The 24,690-nt window shown below is 36.8% G+C and overlaps 2 pseudogenes; both read left to right on the forward strand.

Moving 5' to 3' along the window:
* Nucleotides 1–13,199: 13,199 nt before the first annotated feature.
* LOC149188390 (auxin-induced protein 22D-like) lies at nt 13,200–13,844 on the forward strand (annotated as a pseudogene).
* Nucleotides 13,845–13,938: 94 nt separating this feature from the next.
* On the forward strand, nt 13,939–23,938 carry LOC149188391 (pyrophosphate-energized vacuolar membrane proton pump-like; annotated as a pseudogene).
* Nucleotides 23,939–24,690: the final 752 nt, after the last annotated feature.

A 24,690-nucleotide genomic window follows, 5' to 3' on the forward strand; every position in this document is an offset into this window, starting at 1 on the left:
GCAGGTGATTTTAATAGTTTTACTAATTTGTTTGAAAGGTGGTTTTCCATGCAGCAGGGAACGTGGCTTGCATCCAAGCCCATATGTCATCCAAATGTTTCTTGCTTGGGCATATATTTATTGTTTAAAAGGTGGTTTTTCATGCAGGGAACGTGGCTTGCATCCAAGCCCACATGTCATTCAAATGTTTTGGCCATAAATGCAAGCCCACGTGTCATTCAAATGTTTTCGCCATATATTTATTGTATTATGTTTTATATTTCTACATTGTAACAATGACTATTATACTATATAGTTAATTAGTTTTTCATTGACACTAAACTTTCTGAAATACATGATATAGTTAAAAGTTTCGTTGTTCATTCTGAAATAAAAGTTAATGAATTCGTTGTTCATTCTAAAATACACGAATTTGATATTCATAATGCAGAATTGATTTTTTAATTTTGTAACTTATTCAAAAAGTCTATTGAAAGCTCTTGAAAAAGAAAGGGCAGCATTGATTTCTTTCGCTCTCTTTGTGCATTTTTATCTACAATATGCCAGACTCTTTTATATGATTGTTCATTGAAGCCTATAGCATCCACATAATATCTAATTCTTTTAGTAAAACTTGATTTGCAGTTAAATAGTCTGGCAAGGTCTTCGCAGTCTATCTTATCTGCAGTTGGCAGTTGGTCTAGGGGAAGCTCGAAGGGTCCTTCACAGGTCTCATCCCCGCCAAAAACTCCTTTGACAGAGAATATTGATGCATGGGATTTGCTCTATGCAGCGGCCGGCGAAGTTGTCAGGCTGGAGATGGATGGAGCTAATCCAATATCCATGCCCAACGGTTTCAAGGGCATGTTAGAAGGCAAAAATTCTCTGCATCACAGTCTCCAGCTTTTCTGAATAAATACCTCGTGGGAAAGAGCTGTAGTTTCTCTGCGCTCTCTTCCAAGGACAGAATCAATAGTTCCCAAATTCTCCAGACAACAAATTACACACTGAATTTGCAACGCCATGCAGACAGCAAGATCTTTCAGGTAAGGTAGCAAGTTTGTTCGACGAAGGCAGGTTTTTAGCAAAACAGAAAGCTTAGACATGTTGCACAGAGCGTTTGTATTGTGTTGTTGTGGCAGACCCCGGCAGGGACTACCGGCTGCATGCAGCACTTGTTATTGTTGTACCATGTTCCCCTCTCACATAAATGACATCTTGTTTTCATCAATGACAACACTATGTGCAAAAATTGGATAATAGATTTTGGCTTTTGGGGAAGTCATCCCCAACGTAAATTTGAGTTTTCAAACCCTCCCATACAACAAAGTGAATGTTTAAGTTGATCATGTCATATTTTTATAAAAAAATTCAACTTTGTCCTCTTTCACGAGTCACTAGCAGGATCCACTTGAGCTAGGTCTTTTAGAAGAAATAAAATACATCCTAAGGACTATCCTAGAAAATAAATGGCATGCCTTATATTGATAATGATAATATTCCCAATGAGTTCTCATTTACTTGATTCTGAGCTTGTGTGCTTGATTTATCACCTACACAAATTGTGCATCTCTTAGGGCCAAATTTCACTATTATAACTTCACGGTTTAGATTTTGTTATGATCTCATCCCATAATTAAAAACTAACCCACTCATAATGTAGGGAATTCCAACCAATTTCCAATGGTAAATCACATTCCTTCTTTCAACCCCTATCACTGAGAATGCCCTTTTGCAAAATCTTGAAGGGTTTTGGTATTACAAATTGGTGGTAGAGGTTCAATGCTTAAAAAGTGTTTTTTGTTTGGTACTAGAATAGAGTTAGCATATCTAAGCTATAGTTTACCTCAAGATGATTTCAATGAGATATCATTTTCTTCATTCCATGCATGGATAACTCATTTAGTTTTCACAAGTTTTCTAATTGCTTTTTGGAGTTGGATCTTGATAGCTTACATAGTAGAACTTTTGGGTTTATGAATTATTCTGGAACATGAGTAAATAAAAAATTTGGTTTGATACAATGAAGTACTCCTTAATATATTTCTAATGATATTAGTTTTTCTTGTTTCACTTTTGTATAAGTGGGTGGAAACCTTCATAAGGTAGGGTGATGATGGGCCCCTAATATTAAAGCAGTGTCAAGGGCATGTGTCCTTAGGTTAAAATGAGAGGTGTACCAACACTAAACAAAATTTGAGTAGTTTGGTAAGTGGTAATTGCTAAGGGTTTCATATGATGTGTTATATGTCTCATTCCAATGCCATATGATCTAGGTTCATTTTTAAGAAACCTAGTGCAAATCCCAAATTACAAAAGTGATATTAAATGTAACTCAGGGCATAAGATTATAAGAAACAACAAAAGGTGGGTTTGGAAAAAAACGGGGGCGGGGTACGTTTGGGGAACCGAAACCCTTACCTCATTCAGACTCTTCACAAGTTTCTAATTGGTTTTAAGGATTGGATCATGGAAACTTGTATAATAGACATTTTGGGTTTATAAATTAGGTCTTAAGTAAAAGAAAATTAAAAAAATGGTTTAATAGCAATGAAGTACTCATTAGGATATTTCCAACAATACTTAGTTTTCTTGTTTGACCTTCATATGACTTGGTGGCAACTTTTTGAATATAAGGTGACAATGGGCCCCTAATGATAACGCGATGGATCACAAAACCCTTGTGTTGGCAATGCTTCATTCAAATTTCTGCCCTATCAACTTTTAGTACCTACTCTTCGAAAGGGATGCATTTGTTAGATAAAATTTCAGTGCGGGCTTGCTCGCTTCTTCAATGAATCATTAAAGAAGTGCTAAGGGCATGTGTTCCCATGCTAAAATGAGAGGAGTAACAATGCCAAATAAATAGTTTGTTCGATAGTACTTGCCAATTACTTCATTCGATGTTCCCCATGTCTCATTCCAATGTCATATGACTCACGTCCACTCTTAAGAAACCTAATGTAAAATACCAGAAATCAATGAAATTTTACAAAATGACATCAAATGTAACTTAGGGCATAAATTTTGAGGAGTGAGAAAAAAATTGGTTTTAAAAAAAAAGGAGGCTAGCGGAACTGAAACCCTAACCTCATTCTTCGTCAAAGGCCTTAAATCCCTCCAACATCCAAGGCATTTGGGGATTAAGTTATTAAGGGAAAGAGATGCACCTTGTTTACAAACCCACTTACAAAAAATAAAATAAAATAAAAATCACCTTGTTTACAAAATGGTTTAATGACATAAGGCCTCCATGCATGCATCCCATGAAAATCAATTTTCTTGGTTATCTTCCCCTCTCCACCACCTTTTCCTCTTTCCCATCACTTGTTGAAGGAGAAAATCAACTATTACAAAGAGGAATAATGACATCAAGACTCAATTAAACCACTCACACGATTGTTTCATACATGTATATGTTTTCTCATCACTAGTTCATGGATAAAGTTGCATGTTATTAGATTGATAATGGCGTTGGTTTAATTTTGTTTGTATATGTTGGATTAAATTATGGTGCTATTTGAAGTTTTATGTAGAAAATTAACAAAATATGGATGGAGGAGTTAAATCCCTCTTATGCATGAGGCCCAAATCTTCTTGACACTCCTTTTCTTTGTGTTGTGATAATCCATTATAATGGTGGCTAACTCTCTATGATTATGTCATTTTCCCTCTTACTCCTTTCATCATCCCTAGTCTTGTTGCCTCCCTGATGTTGTCATAGCCTAATTCCCAACTTTGTTATCATCCTCTTGCTAATCATCTCCATACTTTGTCACCTATATCCCACATCCCTTAGCCCCCTTACTCATCTCCCCCTTGCCCTCTTCCCTAACCCCCTCCCCTCCTAGTCATAGCCCATTCCCCTCACACGCTCCATCCCCTTTTCCATCTATTCAAACCACCATTTGGTCATCACTAGTAGCATTGACCTTCTAATCGCTTACCAATATAATGTTGGTTATGTCTTATATTCTTTACACGACTACCCCCACATGTCATTGCACATTGTTTCAGGCATAACAATGATTTTACAGGGGGGTGAATCCCCCCTTGCTTGGGGGGTTCATCGGGGGAGGGGGGGTGGAAGAAGCCCCCATATGCAGGGCTTCGAGAGCAGTTCCCTGGAAAAACAATTGGACAGTTTTCTTCATCTTTTTTTGGCGATTTTCGACACACGGTTTTTTCTTTTAGTGATTTTTTGGCACATTAGGGTTTAGCCCAAGGTTTTGTAGTTTTGGTTAAGGAATTGCGATCATATTCTAATACCGAGTAAGTGGATTGGAATTTTATGGATGTTGCAGGATTGTAATACTATAAAGATGAGTATAATAAAAATATTTCTAGTTTTTCTCAGTATATATATTGTATTGTAATACTGTAAAGATGAATATACTAAAAAATATTTCTAGTTTTCTCAGTTTGGGTTTCTAGGGTAAAATATCTATGTTAATGTGTGTGTTTTCCATTGCATCTTTTCTGTTTTATTAAGAATCTATTTGGAACAACTAATTGTACAAGGTTAAAACCCACATTTGGTATCATAGCATTTTTGGCTTCAAGGGGATGCTTTTATGGCTAAGGGGTTTTGCTTGGGCTTGTGTTAGACTTTTTACCGTGGGAGATCCATGAAATCGATCCTTATGGTGAAAGGAAAATAAATGGAAATTAGTTTAAAGATAGAGTTTGATAAATTCGATGGGCAAAGTTTTGAGTTGTGAAAGCCTGAAATGGGATATTTAATGGTGGACAAAGATCAATGATCACTGTGGATCTAGGTAATGTATTGGCGGGGATGTCAATAGAAGACTAGACGAAGTTGGCTCAAAAGATAAAGAGCACATTGAGGTTGTGTCTCCAACAAAGGAATTGTGGAATGAGTTAGGAACTCTATATCAGTCTAAGTCCCTAGTGAACAAATTGTTCATGTGAAAAAAATGTATAACTTAAGGATGAAGGATGGAATCTTGGTGGCAGGTATCTAAATTTCTTCAATACTATGGTAAGTCAACTATTATGTGTTGACATTAATATTTCATATGAAGATAAGTGTGTCATTTTATTTCATTCTTTACCAAAATCATGGGATGGTTTGGTTGTTTCCATAGGTAGTAATGAAACTACGTTATTTTTTGACAATATAGTATCAACCTTGTTATTGGAGGAGATCAGATGGAAAAACATGGAAATTAAGAAAACAAATGTCTTGTATATAAGAGGACACTCTTGGAATATAAATATAAATAAATCTGCAAGTGGGAGATCTAAATATAGAGGAAGATCTAAATCTCTAGGAAAATTTGTAAAGGTATGTTGGAGATGTAGAAAAGAATGGCATTACAAGAAAGACTATAGATGCAGAGAAAAGGAAGTGGTCTAATGATGCTCCTTCCACAGAACAAAAACCTCCTCAAATGAAGGAGATAATGTGTACTTAGCTTCTTCAAGTACACATGTAGATCATGATTCATGGTTGATTGACTTATGGACATCCTTTCATATGTATTCTTGTAGGGGGCAGTTTTTCAAATATGAAAGATATGAAGGTGGTGATGTTTCCTAGGAGATGACTTGACAACCAAAATCATAGGATGAGGAAAATTCAAGTTGAATCTCATTAGTGGAAGGATTAGAGAACTCCCCAATATTTTGCACATCCTAGGATTGGCTAGAAATTTTATTACTATAAGAAAGATGAGTGATGTAGGTGTAAAAGCAATGTTTGAAAAGGATACTTGCAAGATGGTTCAAGGAGCAACGATATTTTTGAGGTGAGTTGGGATTAGAACTCTGCATAAGATGTTGGGAAGCATTATTAGTGATGGGTGCAACAATGCCATTGTTCTTGAGAGTGGAGCTGAAGAAGGAAAAACTCCCAGAGTCTCTAAAGAAAAGGTTATGCTGTGGCATCAAAGGCTAAGACATATTGAGGAGGAGGGACTTCAAGTACTACATGGTATATTGGATAGGAAGGCCTTCAAGTACTACATGGTAATGATATGGTAAAAGGTATGTCTAATTGTTCTCTAGATTTTGATTTCTATGGACATTGTTTATTTGTGAAGAATAATTAGCTAATACTATCATCGAGTGCTAGAAGGGAAAAGGGGATATTACATTTGGTGCATACTGATGTGTTTAGACTTATGTCAATTCGATCATTTGGTATATCTATGTACTATGTCTCATTTATACATGACTTCTCAATAAATACATGGATTTATTTTCTCAAAAAGAAATTTGAAATCATTGACAAATTCAAAGAGTTTAAGGCTTTTATGCAAAATCATATAGAGAAGAAAATTAAGGTGTTGAGAACAGATAATGGTTGAGAATTTAGTGGGAATGAATTCAAATAATTCTATAAAATGTGCAATATAGGAAGCATAATACTATTTCATACACACCTCAATAAAATGGAGTTGTAAAAATGATGAATAAGATTTTAATGGAGAAAGCAAGGAGCATGCTCAATGGCGTTGAGTTATGATAGGAATTTTAGGTAGACACAGTGGGTACTGCATGTTACCTAGTAAATAGATCACCCTCATCAACAATGGATGGTGAGACTCCACATGAGGTATGGACTAGTAAGAAACCTTTTCTTGCACATCTCATGGTATTTGGTTGTGATGTTTATGTACATGTTCCAAAGGAGAATAGGGGTAAGCTAGATAAGAAAGTTGAAAAGTGTATCTTGATTGGATATAAGGATGGTTTTAAAAGTTATAAGCTTTGGAACCCAAAAACTAAGAAGGTTGTATATAGTCGAGATTGGTATTTAGAGAAACCAAAGATTCTTTCAACCAAGAAGTCCTACCAAGGGAGAAAGAACCAGAGAAGATTGAGTTTGAGTTGAAGGACGATGAATTAAACTCTATAGAAGAACATTAATTATAAGAAGAAGAACCATATAATTTGGTATTTAGGAGATCCGTTCAATAAAGAAGGCATCAGAAAAGGTATACTCCACCTGATTTCCATTCAAAATTTTCTTTGTTTACTAATGATTATCCTATAATTATTATGGAGGTAATGGTTTCAAAGGATGGAAAAATATGGAGAAATGCCATGGTTGAAGAAATGACAGCCTTAGACAAAAGTGAGGCTTGGGATCTAATGGAGTTGTCAGTTGCGACAAATCCTATTGACAACAAATGGTTGCTTAAGAAGAAGTTGAATGTATAAGGAAAAGTGGAGAAGTTCAAAGCTTGATTAGAAGTAAAAGGTTATTCCTAAGTAAAGAGAATTGACTTTAGTGAGATATTTTCTCCTATTACCAAGTTAACTTCTATTAAATTTGTTTTATCTATTGTTGCTACTTTTGATTTTGAAGTAGAACATAAGAACTCTAAGACAACACTTCTATACGGGGATCTGCAAGGAGAAATATACATGAAGTAGGCAAAAGGATTTGCAATGAAAGGAAATAAGGAGTTTTATATAGGCTCAAAAAGTTCCTACATGGGTTAAAGAAATCACCAAGGATGTCATATCAAAAATATGATACTTATATATTGGGACTTGGCTTCACAAGGAGAAAAACAAATCATTGTGTATCTCAAATTAGTTGGTGATCATCTTATTTGTTTGGTTTTGTATGCATATGATATGTTAATGACTGGAAATGATAGGGAAATCATCCAAGAAGTGAAAACTTAGATGTTATCTAACTTTTATATAAAGGATATTGGTGTTGCAAATTTCATTTTGGGCATGGAAATTAAGAGAGATTAGGTAACCAAGAAATTATGGTTAAATCAAAGGAAATATGTTGAGACAATATTGCAAAGGTTTAATATGCAAGAATGTAAATTGATAAAGGTCCCCATTCCTATAGTTATAAAGTTATTTATAGAATAGTGTCGCAAGACACAAGAAGAGGAAGAGGACAAGTCTCGTGTTCCATATGCCAATGTGATTGGAAGTTTGATGCATGTAATTATTTGTATTATATACATATGCAGTGGGAGTATTGAGTGGGTATATATCAAAACTTAGGAAGGGACATTAGATGAAAGTAAAAAGAGTTTTGAAGTATTTGTGTGTCACTACTAACTATGGATTGTGCTACCAAGGAAGACCAAGGTTGGACAAAGTGTTAGACATGCATGGCTTTGTTGATGTAGACTAGGCTAGATATATGGATTACAAAAAATCTACAAGTGGGCACATGTTTAACCTATTTGGAAGAGCAATCTTGAATGAGAAAGAGACAATCTGTAGTGGAAATCTCAACTACAAAAGTTAAATACATGTCAACCACTCATGCAAGCAAGTAAGCAATTTAATTACGAAGATTGTGTTTAGATATTGGGTTGGTAGAATGAGTTGTGAGGATAGATTATGATAGCCATAGTGCAATTTTCCTAGTGAATAACCCAACATATCATTCTAAGATCAAACATATTGATGTTCAATATCACTTTGTGAGAGATATGATTGAAGAAAAGAAGGTGCTAGTAGTGAAGGTGAACACTTTGAAGAATGTTGCAGATTCATTAACAAAACCTGTGAGTACTGAGAAGTTCTCTTAGTGTAGAGAAACAATGTGAATTATTGGCTTGGATTGTTTATCATGTACTCCTGAGACCGCCTATGTGCAAATAAAACAAGTGGGAGGACGTTGGATATGTGTTATATTCTTTGCATGACTACCCCCGTGTGTTATACATTGCACTGAGGGCAGGGGGCAGGGAGGGGGGGGGTGTCATAGGTAGGGTTATAAGGGGGATGAGGCCCCCTTACTCAGGGGGTTATCAAGGGGTTGAAAGCCCTCTTATATGGAGGTTCTCAGTAGCACCCTTGATTTTTTTTCCTAGTTTTCAGCACATAAATTTTACTTTTGGTGATTTTGTGGCCCATGATGGTTTAGCCCATGGTTTTGTAGTTTTGGTCAAGGAACTCTGGTTGTATTCTAATTCAAGGTCAATGGCTTGGTGATTTATGGATTTCGTGTGTATATATATATATATATATAATGTAAAGATGAATATATTGAAAAATATTTCTGGTTTTCTCAGTTTGGGTTTCCAAGGTAGAATATTTGTGTTAATGTGTGCTTACCATTGCATCTTTTATATTTTATTGAGAATATTTTTGCACCAATTAACTGTATAGGGTTAAAACCTACATATAAACCCACTTCTCCATGACCCTTCCAACAGTGCCTCTGTGGCTAGGGTGGTGGGATTTTAACCTAAGTACCACTAAGGGTAGTCGAAACCACCATTATTACCCATTCCTCAATGTTAAAATGAGTGGCAGGTTGTTTGATAACTCGGGAAGTAACGTCCTCTAGCCATTAGCACACCCCCTATATGCACCAAGGCTCTCTAAAGCCTTGAATTCATGAAAAAAAATCATTTTCGCAAGGATAAAGGAATCTTTTGTGGAAGAGAGGCCACCACAGAAAACATAGAATAACTAAAGCATCTAGAGGCCAAATTGAGCCCGAAAAGAATCATATTTTCAATGACAAGGATATCTATTCACTTACAACGTGGGTCAATGTTATATAAACACTTTTCATGGGAGTGTAGGGAAAGGGAGGGGGGCATGATTTATGATGGAATCACTATTTGTAAAAGGTGGAGTTCAACATATATAGAGTTAAATTTTTGCATTGTAAGGGGGATCTATTTCATCAATAGGAAGGTACAAAACTATTAAAAGCCCAAAAATTAGAATTACATTTAGAGTTTGGGATTTTTATCATTTTAGGAAAAATTGTGTAGAAGCCTAATAGGTTATTGAGAATATTTACAGGTCAAATCTCACTCAATTTGAGCATGATTGTGTCAAATGAAGGGGTAGAGTGATATGATAGGAGAGAATAGCAACATATTTCTAAATTTGTGGCCAAATTCAAAACATTCATCCACCTCGACACAACTAAATATTAGTGTAAGAAAGTGGTGGTTTTGCCTAATTCAAGCCTAAATTGAGCTTTGTTTAAGTTCAAAGGTTTCCAATCAATTATGCCATTCTACAATTAGCAACGAAGGTTTGCAACACATTCTTTAGGATACCAGGGATACAAGTGATTTGATCTATTACCATGAGCCCTGTAGAGCCTCATGAATGCTTCATTTTGACACTCTCCCTTACCAATTTTTCCTCTCTTTGACCATCATCATCAACTCAAAAGGCATCAAACTACAAGGTTTTTGGCATGGTAAGGTATTTAATTGTCTTATATTTCATATTTAATAATGTTCCTTATTATTGAATTAATGTTTGTATTAGCTACCAAATTCATGCAATTATGCAGCTAATCTATGTTTCTGTAGCCAACTCCAAGGTTTACCAGGATCCAAGGTGCCAGCTAAGAAGAAAAAGATATGGACAGGTGGAGATTGATCCCTTCAACGATTCCCTCCTATCCATCTGAACCAGATCATCAAAGGATTGTTCGATTGTGTGGTCAAAGGGTGAAAGTCAACGTGTTGCTGAACAGGTGAGCGAGAGTCTGAAAATCTTATGCTTCACGATTTGCTTTGCCAAATAGAAAATCATGAGCAAACAATATTTTGATACCTATTAGAAGCTAAGTTTAGAAGTCTGTTAGCTAATGGTAGGTGTAAAAGCCTCGAACAATTATTTGACATGGGATTTTATAAATACCGTGCAACAAAACATGAACAGAGGTTGAATTTGATGTATGCAATAGTGATGTTTTAAAAACTCCATTTTCATGTTAATGAAGAATGAAGCTTGATGCATAGCTGACTGTGTGATTAGAGTTTCGTGACCGCTTGTTTGTGGAGGGCCCCTGCAAACAGTGAAGGTTCTGCATTTCTATATTTCCTTTTTATCATTTATTTCAGTTATTTATATGCTCTATAATCGTTTTGCAGCATTGATTTTAATTAAATAGCAATAACAAGATTTCACTAATGACGATAATTGTCGCATAAACACCTTTCATAGATTTTTCTACAGCTTTCATTTCAAAAGCATTTCATAGATTTCTTTAAAATTTCATGTTAGAGTGTTTCATTTCAGAACATGAATGATTTCTTTACAATTTCATTTCAAAGTGTTTCATTTCTAAACATGAGTGATTTCCTTACAGTTTTGTTTCAAAGTATTTCATTTTAAAGCATGAGTGATTCCTTTGTAGTTTTGTTTAGAGCATTTCATTTCAAAAGCATTTTATTTCAAAGCATGAGTGATTGATAATGAGAAGATGTATGGTTTTCATTTTAACTAGAGGTCAATTTCATTTTAGTTTTTATGCAAAGGATTGTTAGAACATTAGATGAATACTTCTGCTTTTAGAGATTAAATTTGTGTTGCAATAGATTAGTTAAGTTTTTCTTAATTCAATAAGACAGTGTAAATTTTCTTTAGTTTCATTTTACAAGTGTAAAGAGCATTTTTTATTTCATTAGAAAGGAGTGAGCAAGAATATAATTGAGATTGAATTTTTTAATTTCAAGAATAAAATAGGAACACAAAACATCCTTAGAAAATAATTTTCAATAACTCAATCATACATATTAATAATCTGAAGGCTTCTAGCATATATAGTGCACTTGCACTTCACAAGTTTACCAACTCCGATCGATAATTTATGTAACAATTAAAGACATTTAAATTGGCAAACAAGCCCCTTTGGATAAAGCAAGTTAACATTGGTATTAAGGATGAGTTGAAGCTTACTATTATCAAAGACTATTGGGATGAACACACCATAACATAAATTGTAGCTATGCTCCAGGATTATGTTGACCTGTTCCCACATAGCTTCACAGAGATGAAGGGTGTGGTTGGAGAATTCAGCAAGATGAAAATTGAATAAAACACACTCATGTTTGTGCTTCTATTTGTTGTACACTAGTCCTTGCAATAATGGTTGGGGCTATATGCAAACCTTAGATAAGTTTGTCATTGTAGACACTCTCCTAGTGATGAAGTTAGATAATGGCTTGCTTTCACAACTCTACATGCTAGCACTAGCATTAACTAAAAGCATGTTAAAAAAAATGTTATTATTTAATTAGACACACACGAAGCAAAAATTATGGAAAACATATAAGAAGAGACACATAAACCCTCTTAACTTTCATAAATGCTCAAGTATATTTTATGATCAAAAGTTTAGATTTTATTTATAACATAGATACATCACAATACAATAATTATTTTCTTATCTAGTATGTTAAGAAATATTGTTCTTCCCATCTTTTTATGGAATTCTCTCAACATTTTCCACTAATTCATTATTAATCCAAATATTTAAAATTTATACTTAAGTAAAACTTATACCAGATAAACATATTCTATTAAATAATTTTAATTACATTTAACAACTATTACATTACAAATTTAGAATAGGTATTCTATGAGTAATTATTAGGTGGATGGTAGAGATTTAACCTCTATGAAATATGTTGGAGTATTCATAGTAGTATTTACAAATCAAGGTTAATATTTATCTCTAAATTATTTATTATTTTTTAATGAATTTATTATTTATGAGCCATGGATTTGTATTACTATTGTACGTACAAAAAAATTACAAAAGTTCCTTGGAGTTCATTAATATACCTCAAGTTTTTATTTTCCCAACAAAATGTTCTAACCACAACCACCACATAAGGGCTATAGAGCCCGATCCAGTAGCTAAAGTCCTTCGTATAGTCCTCATCACTAAAACTGCAAGTCGAAGGTGTAGAAAACGCTAATCACTGACAAATAAATCTGGCACAAGATGTCGATGGGCTACAACCCGAGCAAGTGAACCTCGAATGTTATGCCTCTCCAAATCCACCTCCATAGCCCGAGCAGGTGAACCTCGAATGGGATGCCTCTCCAAATCCACCTCCATAGCCTGAGTAGGTGAACCTCGAAAGACTTTTTTTTTTTAATCGTACAAAAAATTGTAGGTGGAAAAGGTTGATGCTTCTTCTATTGAGCCACATTATCATATGAAGGATCTTTGTTTACCTTTGCACATGGGAGCATATGATTCTCAATTTATCCAAAGCGGGGAGTCTCAGAAATGCTGGAAGAACTCGTTGAGTAGCCATGAGTTTTCTCAGGTTGTACAAGATTTCAATTAAATGGTTTTTCACACCACATCAAAGGTTATTTCTTCAGGGGCAAAGTGAGGTTTCTATGATGCTATCGGAGTGAATTTGATGCAAGATTGTGGGTTTGTATTATCAGAGTCAGGCTCAAGGTTGTTGAAGTAGTCAAAACCAAGGAATTTCATGTTTCCTTGGGATCTTTAACAACAGCATGACCCTGTGAATGCTTGGGAAATCAATTGGGAGCAAAAAAAAAGTAGAATTTCCAACACTCTTCCAAGGCTATAGTGCCCAACAGGATTCCAGATGATAAAACGAACAATCCATTTGGGGAGGTTTCTATATCTGCCTTAAACACTCAATCTGGAGTGAAAACTTCTCATGAGATCCAAAGACCGATGACACCTGTTGTTGCTTCTAATAAGATACAAAACCCTACTGAGATTGATCGCGCTCCAAACCAAACTGGAACCTCTTCCAATTTTGTACAACTCAAGTTCTTGTTTTTTCCTTTTGAGGTTTTGGGTAGAATGCACTTTTCATGAGTGCATTTGGTGTTTTGGTTGTTTTAGAGTACCATTGTTGGTAGGATGGCCTCCTATCCGGACCTTCAAAGAGAATTTGGCTTGACAACCCAAATCAGTCGTGACCCCCTCTTGCAATCCTCCTCCATCTCCAATTGTAGATATAAGAGAAAATAAAATCAACACAATGTTTATCAAAGTAAATGTGGATGGTGTGCTCATAGGTTGCAAGATTGACTTGAAGTCATATGAAAGTTATGAAAATATCTATGTTGCTTGCATGAAATGTTATGAGGCACCATAAATGATTTGTTTTCTAACCACTCAATCTTGTACTGAAATTATCATAGAAGTATTCCAAATCTTTGGCTTGTTCTATTTTCCAGCTCAAACATCATATGCGAGTGCTTTGCCTAAAATTAATTGCAAGTTATGCAAATGCAAGAACAACACTAGAAGCTAGGAAAGGTGTCGGGAAATATTTCATTACTACCATTCGACCTAATATTTTTATGGGATACTTGCATGTTGCAAATGAACTATTGGTTATTTTTGTTTCCATTACCCTTTTCATGTTGTACTATGGAGATGACTGGGAGGGTCTTTTTGAAGCCATTACTAGTTATGGTCTCTAAGGTTCTTCCATGGGTTTGTCTGGTAGAGTAGGTGGTGGTATTTACACCAAAGCAACAGATGTAGGTGTTGATATTGTTGGCAAGGTTGAGAGGAACATTCTTGAAGATGATCCACGCAACCTAACTGTAAGGTTCGATTTTATTTATTTTTATTGCATTCATACTCTTATGATTAAGACATCAGCAGTAAGATAACTATGCCTTTTTTGTTGAAATGATCTTAGATAATTCTTGATCATGCTGGTCAACAATGTTGTAGATATGTTAGAGATATTGTTGGAATGGGATCATATCTATTTGGGTCCTTTACTGAATTTTCCTATCCAGCTTTGGTTGTTGCATCCATATCCTTATTTGAAAACTCTCATGATTTTACTTCCATGTATTAGCCATTGCTCATTAGTTCAATGGGTATCATTGCTTGCCTAATCACAACTTTTTTTGCAACTGACATATTTGAGATCAAGGCCATGAAGGAAATTGAGTTTTCATTGAAAAAATAGCTTATTATCTCCATAATAGTGTGTATAAATTCCTTGTAGATTCAAATTGCTAATTGTAATTTACTAAAACAATAGACTTGAATCTACTCTACTCATCAACAGAAACAATTAAATGATCGCGAAATCACAAAGCATACAAGAGAAAGAATTCAATCAACACATTACATAATGATTTCATGGGGAAAGCCACAACTAAAACCCTTGCTATATGTATATTGCATTAGTAAAAAAATATGAGAAGATTACAATGCTTTGCTCAAGCCTGAGCAACCTCTGCACTATCTCTATCTGTCTCACAACTTCCTAAACAAGCCCAGGCCAATACTTAACCAATTTTATGCTTTCCTAAGTCCTTATTTCCTTGCGTTGTTTCCTTGGGAATTAGCCCCCTATTAGTTAGCTAAATTCCTCAATTGGAATTGCACAATCCTCATAGGCCTTCCTTTGACTGCATGCACTACCTATACAATTCAAATGATTATACAACTGATAGAACATTGTCCCTGAACTCCAATCTCAACTAGGTAACTCTTAGATTTGACATGCATGAGTTATTTATGAGTGAATCATTAGTTTACTGGTTGATCACTACAGACATCACCACACTACTAGACCTCCCACTAGTTCCTCCAATAGTTAGGACTAATTTAACTAACTTTAACTCAGTCAAACTGAATTAATTAATTACAACTCAAAATAAACTCAACCAGGGCACCTATGAAGTAGGAGACACTCTGCATGACTCAAGTTAGATCCTCAACTCGAATTAACTGAGCCAACTAAGTCAAATTAACATAGTTAACTAATACAAGTTGTCATGAGATGTGGAATTACAATTTTATTCCCAATTTAATTCAAGGACGAAATTAAATTAGGATTTTCTTGTTGCATTTTCAACACTCCCTCTCAACAAGAAAGGGATTATTTGCTACCCCGATCCTACCTCTATGAAAATTGAATTTTCATCTCGACAATGCCTTTGTCAAAATATTTTCATCATGTTATTATGTAGGAATGTACTCCAACAACATGATTCTTCTCTGCACACAATCTCGTAGATGGTGATACTGGATGTCGATTTTCTTGGACCAATGATGAAAAACTAGATTCTCAGAGAGTTTGATACAACTTTGATTGTCACAGTGAATCACTGTAGAATCCATCTACTGACCAAATAACCCAACAAGGATCTTCCTCATCTAGATAGCTTCACAAGCTGCTTGACTAGTAGCCATGTACTATGCTTCTACCGCACTGAGTGCAACTGATCTCTGCTCCTGCTGTACCAAGAAATTGTTGCTAACCCAATACTGAAGATTCCCCTTGAAGTGCTCTTCCTGTCGGATGGACTCCCTACCCAATTTGCATCTGTGAAGCCTTGAAGCTTCGCTCCCTCTATTCGTCTGTACCAAATACCAAACTGTGTGGTGCCTCTAAGATATCTCAACACATGTTTAGTTGCCTTCCAATAGAGTTTGGTCGGCTTAACCATTACTTGACTAAGATGGTTAACTGCAAAACATATGTCCGGTCGTGTGTTCACCAAATACATAAGTGAACCCACAAGCTGCCTATAAATAACAGCCTCCACTACTTCACCCGAAGTAGCATCTTCCTTCCTCTAATTTCCTACTAGAGGAGTCTCCATGGGTTTGTTGCTCTCCACGTGGAACTTCTTCAGTATCTCGTTGGCATACTTCCCATGAGAGACAAACAATTCCTCATTTGCTTGACATACTTCCATACCAAGGAAATAATGCATGGGCCCTAGGTCCTTCATCTCGAATTCTCTTGCAATATTTTACCCTCTTCTCATCACCTGTTAGAATTAAATCATCGACATATAATACTATAATCAACAATTTACCTTCAACCACAATATGGTAAAGGTTTGCATTTGTTTCACTTTTGGTGAAGCCCAACCTGGTGAAATTACTATCAATCATGGTGTACCAAGCACGGGGTGCTTGTTTCAATCCATACAATGCTCGCTTCAGTCTGCACACATGAGACTCTCTGTTTAAGGTCTCAAATCCTTCCGACTGCTCAATGTATAGCTCTTCCTCAATCACACCATTGAGGAATGTTGCCTTCACATCCATCTGATGTATCTTCCATCCCATTTGCACTGAAAGTGCTAGAATAAATATGATTGAAGAGTACCTTGCTACTAGAGAAAAGGTATCCTTGTAATCAATTCCCTCCACCTGAGAGAACCCTCTGGCCACAAATTTGGCCTTGTGTTTCTCCACACGCCCATATGTTGCTTGCTTTACCTTGTAAATCCATTTGGAATTCACCACTGGCTTGTTTGCTGGCCTTGGGACCACTTCCTAAACATTGTTTCTGATAATGGAGTCATACTCCTCAACCATGGCATCAACCCATACTGGTTGTTGCACTGCTTCCTCGAATGACGATGGCTCAATCTCTACACTCTCGCTCATTAGAGCCATGTAGCCAGTCTACCGATCTGGTAACCTCCTTTACATGCATTGTGATCTGGGTGCTCCCACATTCTCTCTAGCATCATGCATCAATCTCTCAGCCTCTCTGGTGTGCTTGCTTCCATCTCTAGAAGTATATGCATGAATGGGTGATTCCACTCTCTGCTCCTTTGCATGTGGTTGCTCCACATCATCCTGAGCTTCTTCCTTTGGAGCTAAAAGCTCCTCATCTCCATGCAACTGAAACTCGCTCTCAAGGGAACATCTCATGGCCTTCTCTTCATCAAAATTCACATATCTATGAACCACTACCATCCTGTGAGAAGGAAGGTACACCCGATAGTTGTGAGGTGTATCAGTGTACCCCACAAATATTCTCAACTTAGCTGTTGGTTCTAGCTTTTTCCTTGCATTCTTGGTAACATGATAGTAAAATGATGAACCAAAGATCCTGAAGTGTGCCACATATGGTTTCTTACCTGAAAAATCTTCTTTTGGTGTACTCATCCCGAGAATCTTATGAGGACTCTTATTTTACACATATACAACTGTGTTGCATGCTTCAGCCCACAAGTGAAACAATAGGCCCTGATCTTGTAACATTGCTCGTGGAACTCCCACAATACTTTTTTTCTTCCTTTTAGCCACCCCATTATGATGTGGGTTATGGAGTGCTATTAACTCTCGTCGAATGCCTTCTGATGCACATAAGTTATTGAATTCATCCGACACATATTCTCCACCGTATCGTTCCTAAGAAATTTAACTTTCTTGCCAGTGTATTTCTTAACAAGTGCTTTAAATTCACAAAATTTAGTGAACATTTGATCTTTCTTCTACATGAAGAAAATCCAACACTTGCGAGAAAAATCATCTACAAATATTATATAATACACTTGCTTGGCCATAGAGCTGTCGAGAACGGTCCACACATATATCAGTGAACTCTTTCAAGGATCGCTTGCGCTCGACTGTCCTTATCATGAAAGGTATATTTGGTGTACTTCCCCAATGTACACCCTTTGCATGTGTCTCTCTGCTCTAGTGTACCCTTGGGAAGTCTTGTAGAAATTTGTTGCATGATCTTCAAAGCTCTATGGTGCAAGTGACCCAATCTTCTATGCCACAACTCACCGATGTCTCAGCTCTGCACCTTCTCTGCTTTTGTGCTCAAAGAAACACAATCTTCTACATCTAATTTGTAGAGGTTCTTCACCCGAACCCTGATCCGCTTCACTTGTCCTGAGGCTATGTGACGAAGGAAAGCCTTTCCTTTGCTAAATATCACATCGTAGCCATGGTCCTCCAACATGGCAACTGAAACCAAATTCTTCTTCAAACCCAGAACATACATGACATCTTTTAATGTGAGAGGAGAACCAGACTCCCTCTGAAAGGTAACAATACCGATGTCGGTTGCGCTATACCTCCCATCATCTCCCATTTCGATGTGCATTTGGAGGTCCTTCTCCTCCAAGTCACTGAATAATTATTTGTTGTCGGTCATATGGAATGAGACTCCACTATCCAGATACCACACGCTACCCATCACCGATGTCACCATGCAAGCAATGAGGGTTAAATCTAGTTTGAATTGTGAAGCAAGAGCTTCACCTGCTGCTCCTCCCAAGGGCTTCTTGTTGGCCTTCTTGTGCGGACATTTTGTGGCATAATGTCCCAAATCGTGACGGTAAAAACATTTAATCTTCGACATGTCCTTCTTCTTTCCGCCCTGACTGGAATCTAATTTGGAACGGGATGACTTCCATTTCCCTTTCTTTGCCTTTCCATCTAAGGCATAATTCTCCTCATCATCATGCTTGCATGAGGATCCATCTCTGGTGTTCCGCCGAATCTCTTCTTGCACCAAGTTGGACCAAAAACGTTCCCACTCAGGTAGCTTCTCCCTCCCATTTACTGAGTCTTGGTAGCTGTGCCAGCTCTTAGGAAGGCATAGAAGTGCTAGGCTGACCAAATCGTCTTCAACAACTGTAACACTGACACTTCCAAGCTCATCCCAACATTGGGTGAACTTGGTCAAGTACTTTGGTATTGTGTCGCCCTTTTCCATTTTGATTTTCCTGAGCTTGTCCTTTAGTGCCAGCTTCCTGTGGTCACTGTTGTTTTGAAACATGTCTATCAAGGCCTTCCACATTGCATATGGAGTCTCCTTACCATGGAGGTTTGAGACAATATGATCTTGAACTCCTTCTAGGATAATCCTTCTCGCCTTTGCAACACATTTTCTCCACTCTACCAGATCTTGAGCATCAACTGTTGGAGGCTTAGGAATATCTTTGTCTATGAATTCCTTAAGCATGTTGTCTTCCAACACTGCCTCCATCATGTCCTTCCAAGCAATATAGTTCGAATTACCCTCAAGGGAATATTCAAGTCTCAATCCGTAGAACGACATCCTGCTAGTTCTAAAATATGATACTCAAATTCGATTTCACTTGCAAAAGACAAACTCATATTCTCTTCTTCTAGAGTGATTTCTTCTTTGATACCATGTAGAAATTCCTTGTATATTCAAACTGCTAATAGTAATTTACTAAAAAAATAGACTTGAATCTGCTTTACTCATCAACAGAAACAATTAAACGATCGTGAAATCACGAAGTATATGAGAGAAAAAATTCAATCAACACATTACACAATGATTTCCTGGGGAAAGCCACAACTAAAAACCTCTGCTATCTGTATTGCATTAGTCAGAAAATATGAGAAGATTACAATTCTTTGCTCAAGTACGAGCAACCTATGCACTATCTCTATCTATCTCACAACTTCCTAGACAAGCCCAGGCCAATACTTAACCAATTTTCTGCTTGCCCAATTCCTTATTTCCTTGTGTTGTTTCCTTGGGAATTATCCCCTTATTAATTAGGGAAAATCCTCAATTGGAATTATGCAATTCTCATAGGCCTTCCTCTGACTGCATGCACCACCTGTACAATTTAGATGATTATACAATTGATAATACATTGTCCCTGAACTCTAATCTTAACTAGGTAACTCTCAGATTTGACATGCCTGAGTTATTTATGAGTGAATCATCAGTTTACTGGTTGATCACTGTAGGCAACACCACACTACTAGACCTCCCACTAGTTCCTCCAACAGTGGGGACTAGTTCAACTGACTTTAACCCAGTTAAACTAAATTAATTAATTACAACTCAAAATAAACTCAACCAGGGATCCTATAAAGTAGGAGACACTCTACATGACTCAAGTTGGACCCTCAACTCGAATTAACTGAGCCAACTAAGTCAAATTAACTTAGTTAACTAATACAAGTTGTCATGAGATGTGGGATTACAATTTCATTCCAATTTAATTCAAGGAGAAAATTAAAATAGGATTTTCTTGTTGCATTTTCAACATAGTGATGACTATTGGCATTGCTATTGCCTCATCCTTCACTATCTTCAATTTTGTTGCCCAGAAGTTTGTAAAGAACCGATATGTAATCCTAGGCATTGGTTATTATAACTTGTTATTAGTATAACTAAAAGTTTATATTTCTTATTCTCTTTATTTAATAATTGTTTCTATTATGAATGCAAGGAACTTTTCTTCTATGTTTCTATTTTTTTCCCGAGAAAAAATTGTAATTTTATTAATGAAAACAAAATTACATGTTGCATATGTTGAGGTGCATTACATCGGCAAGTCCATGACTGCAGATCAAAGGTTCAAATAAAAACAAACTAATGTACAAATGGAGAGAAAATTCATGCTTTTCTCCCTTTCTTTTTCTCTACCTTGCGCCACTCCCCTTGTGACGACGACGAAGAAACAAGTGCAAGCTGATTACCAGTGTTAGGCCTTGTATTGTCCTTGTCAGAATCTAAGTTGTCTGAAGTATGCAGGCATTTGGATCCACTGGTATCCATTGCATCTGGAAGCTTATCCGGAGATGACAATGGTACAATAGGATCATGTGGGTTATTCTCCTATAATTCTGGTTCTTTGGCTGTCTGATTGTTCTCCTTGGGTGTGGGTTCTTCCTCTGCTTCTTCCTCCTCCTCTTTCGACTCATGTGGGGGAAATTGCCATCCTTTGGGTTGTTTCCCAGTCTTCTTCTTTCTTCGGGTGTCTTTCTTGGCTTTAAGGCACGTATTTTGTACGTGTCCTATTTTTTGACAATTTCTGCATTTGAAGGTTGTGTTTTCATAATCTAATATCTGTGTCCAGTTTCGCTGTTTGTGAATCAGTTGTATGTGATCTGATAAGCCTTTGTTGAGGTCTACTTCCACACAAATTCGTGCGAATGTGAAGACTCTTTCCTTCAATCTTTGTGTGTTCGTTTTGATGTATCTCCCAATGATGTTCCCAATACTAGCAAGGACTTGGTTGTCCCAAAAATGTAGAGGGAGGTTGTGTAAACGAACCCAAACCAGCATCCTGGAAACGACCATAGTATTTGCATCAAATTTCGGAAACCAAGGAGTGATGAATAGGCTCGTCGATCCCCAGAACCATGGTCCTTCCTATAGGATAATGTCTCTTGCATCCGATGAAGGGAATTTGACAATGAAGAACCCCTTGGAGCAGAGGTGAATCTCACAATGTACAGTCTAGTTAGTGAAAATCCAATGAAAAAGCTCTGTAGGTTTTGGCCAGAAACAGTTGAATCGACATATAATGGCTTGTGATTCAAATGAAGCACAATGCACATCTATTTCTAGAATGTCTATATCTAGTTCTGGAGTATAATTTAGTTGTTCAACAATATATGGACTGGGATCATTACCTGCTTGCTTTGATGGTGTTGTAGCTATATTTTTTCCTTGTAGGATATTCTTGAAGGAAAGACCTCCATTTATTTGCTTTTGTTTTGATTCTGTGTTTTTTGATGAACTTCTCCCAATCCCTCCTCCTGCATTTTTAATTTTATTGGAGGCCACAGCGCCACCACGCAGTCTCAGGTTGAGTATTATAGTTGAAGCAGATATAATATTGTAGTCCATCAGGGTCTGGTGATCCTGCAATGCTCTGTCCCCAAAGATCAAATGTTGTAATGCAACAGGATATCCATAAATTTGCGAGATGGTTTGCATCAGATGCATCACATTGTCTAATGTGGATACCCAGACTAATAAAGACTTCCCTGCAGGGGTTTTTATAAAAATTGAAAGCGAAGTGTTTTACCCAAATGCAAGGGATCAATATCCAACATGCAATCGCTTGGTCGTTCTGCTTTAGGTGATCCACATTGCAATGATGTCTGTTTGGTCTTTTGGTCGAATGGATTCGTATCAGTGACCATCCCCACACTACCCAGTCACAGCAAAGGCTCTGGGTCTGTCTTTGGAAAGCGAATATATATGTGGTTCTCCAAGTACAGTGGGATTTTGTCCTTTTTTATTTCAGAGCCTATTGCCTCTGTTCCTGACTGTCCTAGCATAGTTATAGCAAAGGCAGTGAGCAAGTATGTAGGATTCGGTAGCCCCTCCACCACATAAATGTTGGAATGTGAGGCAAGCAACTAATCTGGGCAGTGTGTAGTGTGGATGCACTGGGACACGTCTGCATAAGTGTCGAGGCCGCGTTGTAAGCCCAGAGAGCTGGATTATTTTCGCCCACCAACAAATGCCTCTGTGTGAACCACCATCGTCGTCGTCCACTGTGCCTCCCATCCCAGACACAAGTGAATAGTCCAAGTAATCTTATGTATCCACTCTAGAAGGGGAGTGACGGCTCCAATAGTTCAGCGTGGGGGTGCGAGAGGCGAGCAGCAGAGCAGATCCATGATTGAATTTCCGTGAGAGTGATTCTCTTCTTGGCCCTATTTTCCTTCTTCTGTTATTTCCGGGTCCCCTGCATACGCACATCCAGTTTGTCCTCGCCTTTTTGGGGCTATTGCAGGTTTGTGCACCCATGAAAGTCATGTTGCCTTGTCCCAAATTTTCCAATTGCATCCTTCGAGGGGCTGAGCTTGTTTCCCAATCCTCTGCCTACAACTCCACACCGCGAAACCCTAACACAAACTACCGCCATTTTTCTTTGTCTCCTCTTCTATGTTTCTATTGGTTTGTGGGATGGAATTTTTAATGGTTTTGTCACTGAGTACTTCAAAAGTAATGCTTATAGTTAAGAGTTGAGCTCAATGTATAATTCCATCCTTTCTTTGGTATTTTTTCATATAAATTGTTGATGGCTTATATTGTATTTGTGTTGTAGGCCTATCCAAGATGATGTTGATTCATGCAGGACTATAGCATCAACTAATGTTATATTTGTGTTGGCTTTGGGAAACAAATTTATTATTATTCCCATATTTTCTATTGCAGTAAGCATTTATGTCATTTTTAGTATGGCTATTAGGTATGGTATTGCAATAGTTTCTTTGGGCATGCTTAGCACAATTGCAATTGGATTGGCCATTGATACATATGGACCCATCAATGACAATGCTGGTGGAATTGCTGAGATGGTTGGCATGAGCTACAACATCCGTGAAAGGATAGATGCCCTTGATGAAGATGGAAACACAACTGTTGCCATTGCCAAGGTGCGATCCATGTATTTCTTCTAACTTGATTGCTTGTGCAAATGTATGATTTTTATATTACCCAATCTTATTATGTATGAAGGATCTGAAGTTGAAAATCAATGTCAAAATTTTCAAGGTTTTGTTATTGGTTCAATTGCATTCGTATCACTTGCATTGTTTGGAGCTTTTGTCAGTCGTGCTGCAATTTGAACTGTGGATGTCTCAACACCAAAAGTGTTCATTGGTTTAATTTTTGGGGCAATGTTTCCTTATTAGTTATATGCAATGAGAATGAAAAGTTTTGTGTAATTTTTGATAGGATGGTGCATCCGAGCATGCCAGGACTCTTGGTCCAAAAGGGTCTGAACCCCACAAGGTTGTTGTCATTTGTGACACCATTGGAGACACATTGAAGGACACCATTGGACCATCTCTAAACATTTTTATAAAGCTTATGGCTATTAAGTCACTGGTGTTTTCTCTTTTTTTGCAACCCACGATGTGTTGTTGTTTAAAAATTAAAATCTAGTTGTAGAAGTTTTTCTCAAGTTGTGCTAGTCGACATCACTTTTCTCTTTGAGTATGAGAAGCAAAGCCTATCCAAAGTGTTATTAATCTTGGTGGATATTACCAATGAAAGGTTTTGTTCATAATGTTAGTTTTTTTAGATAAATGCCCGAAGGAGGTTGTGGTTTTGTTGCTACTATTGGTTCAAATTTTGTATTGTCATTTTTCATGAAATATAAACTATTTTAAGTTTCCCATTAATATGTGCTTTGATATGATGTCTGCAATTGTTTTGAGTTGAAATGTGATGGGTGATATTTTAGTAGAAAATTTACTTTGTTTGTTATCAAATGGGTTTGTATCATGTTTGAATCAAGGTAAAATACCAAGAAGTAGATGTTCTTGTTATCTCTTATATATCAGACGTACTTGTTGTTGCATATAGATTACTATCTACGAGAATTTGTTATATAGTTTTATGTGACAACCATTGTTGTCCATGATATTGTTTCTTGTTTACATGAATATCATTTTTTAATATCATTAGTATTAGT

The sequence above is a fragment of the Pinus tabuliformis genome, chromosome 3_1 (genome assembly GCF_031772625.1).
Source record: "Pinus tabuliformis cultivar Carrire ecotype Pingquan chromosome 3_1, CPIR1, whole genome shotgun sequence".
NCBI classification, from domain to species: domain Eukaryota; kingdom Viridiplantae; phylum Streptophyta; class Pinopsida; order Pinales; family Pinaceae; genus Pinus; species Pinus tabuliformis.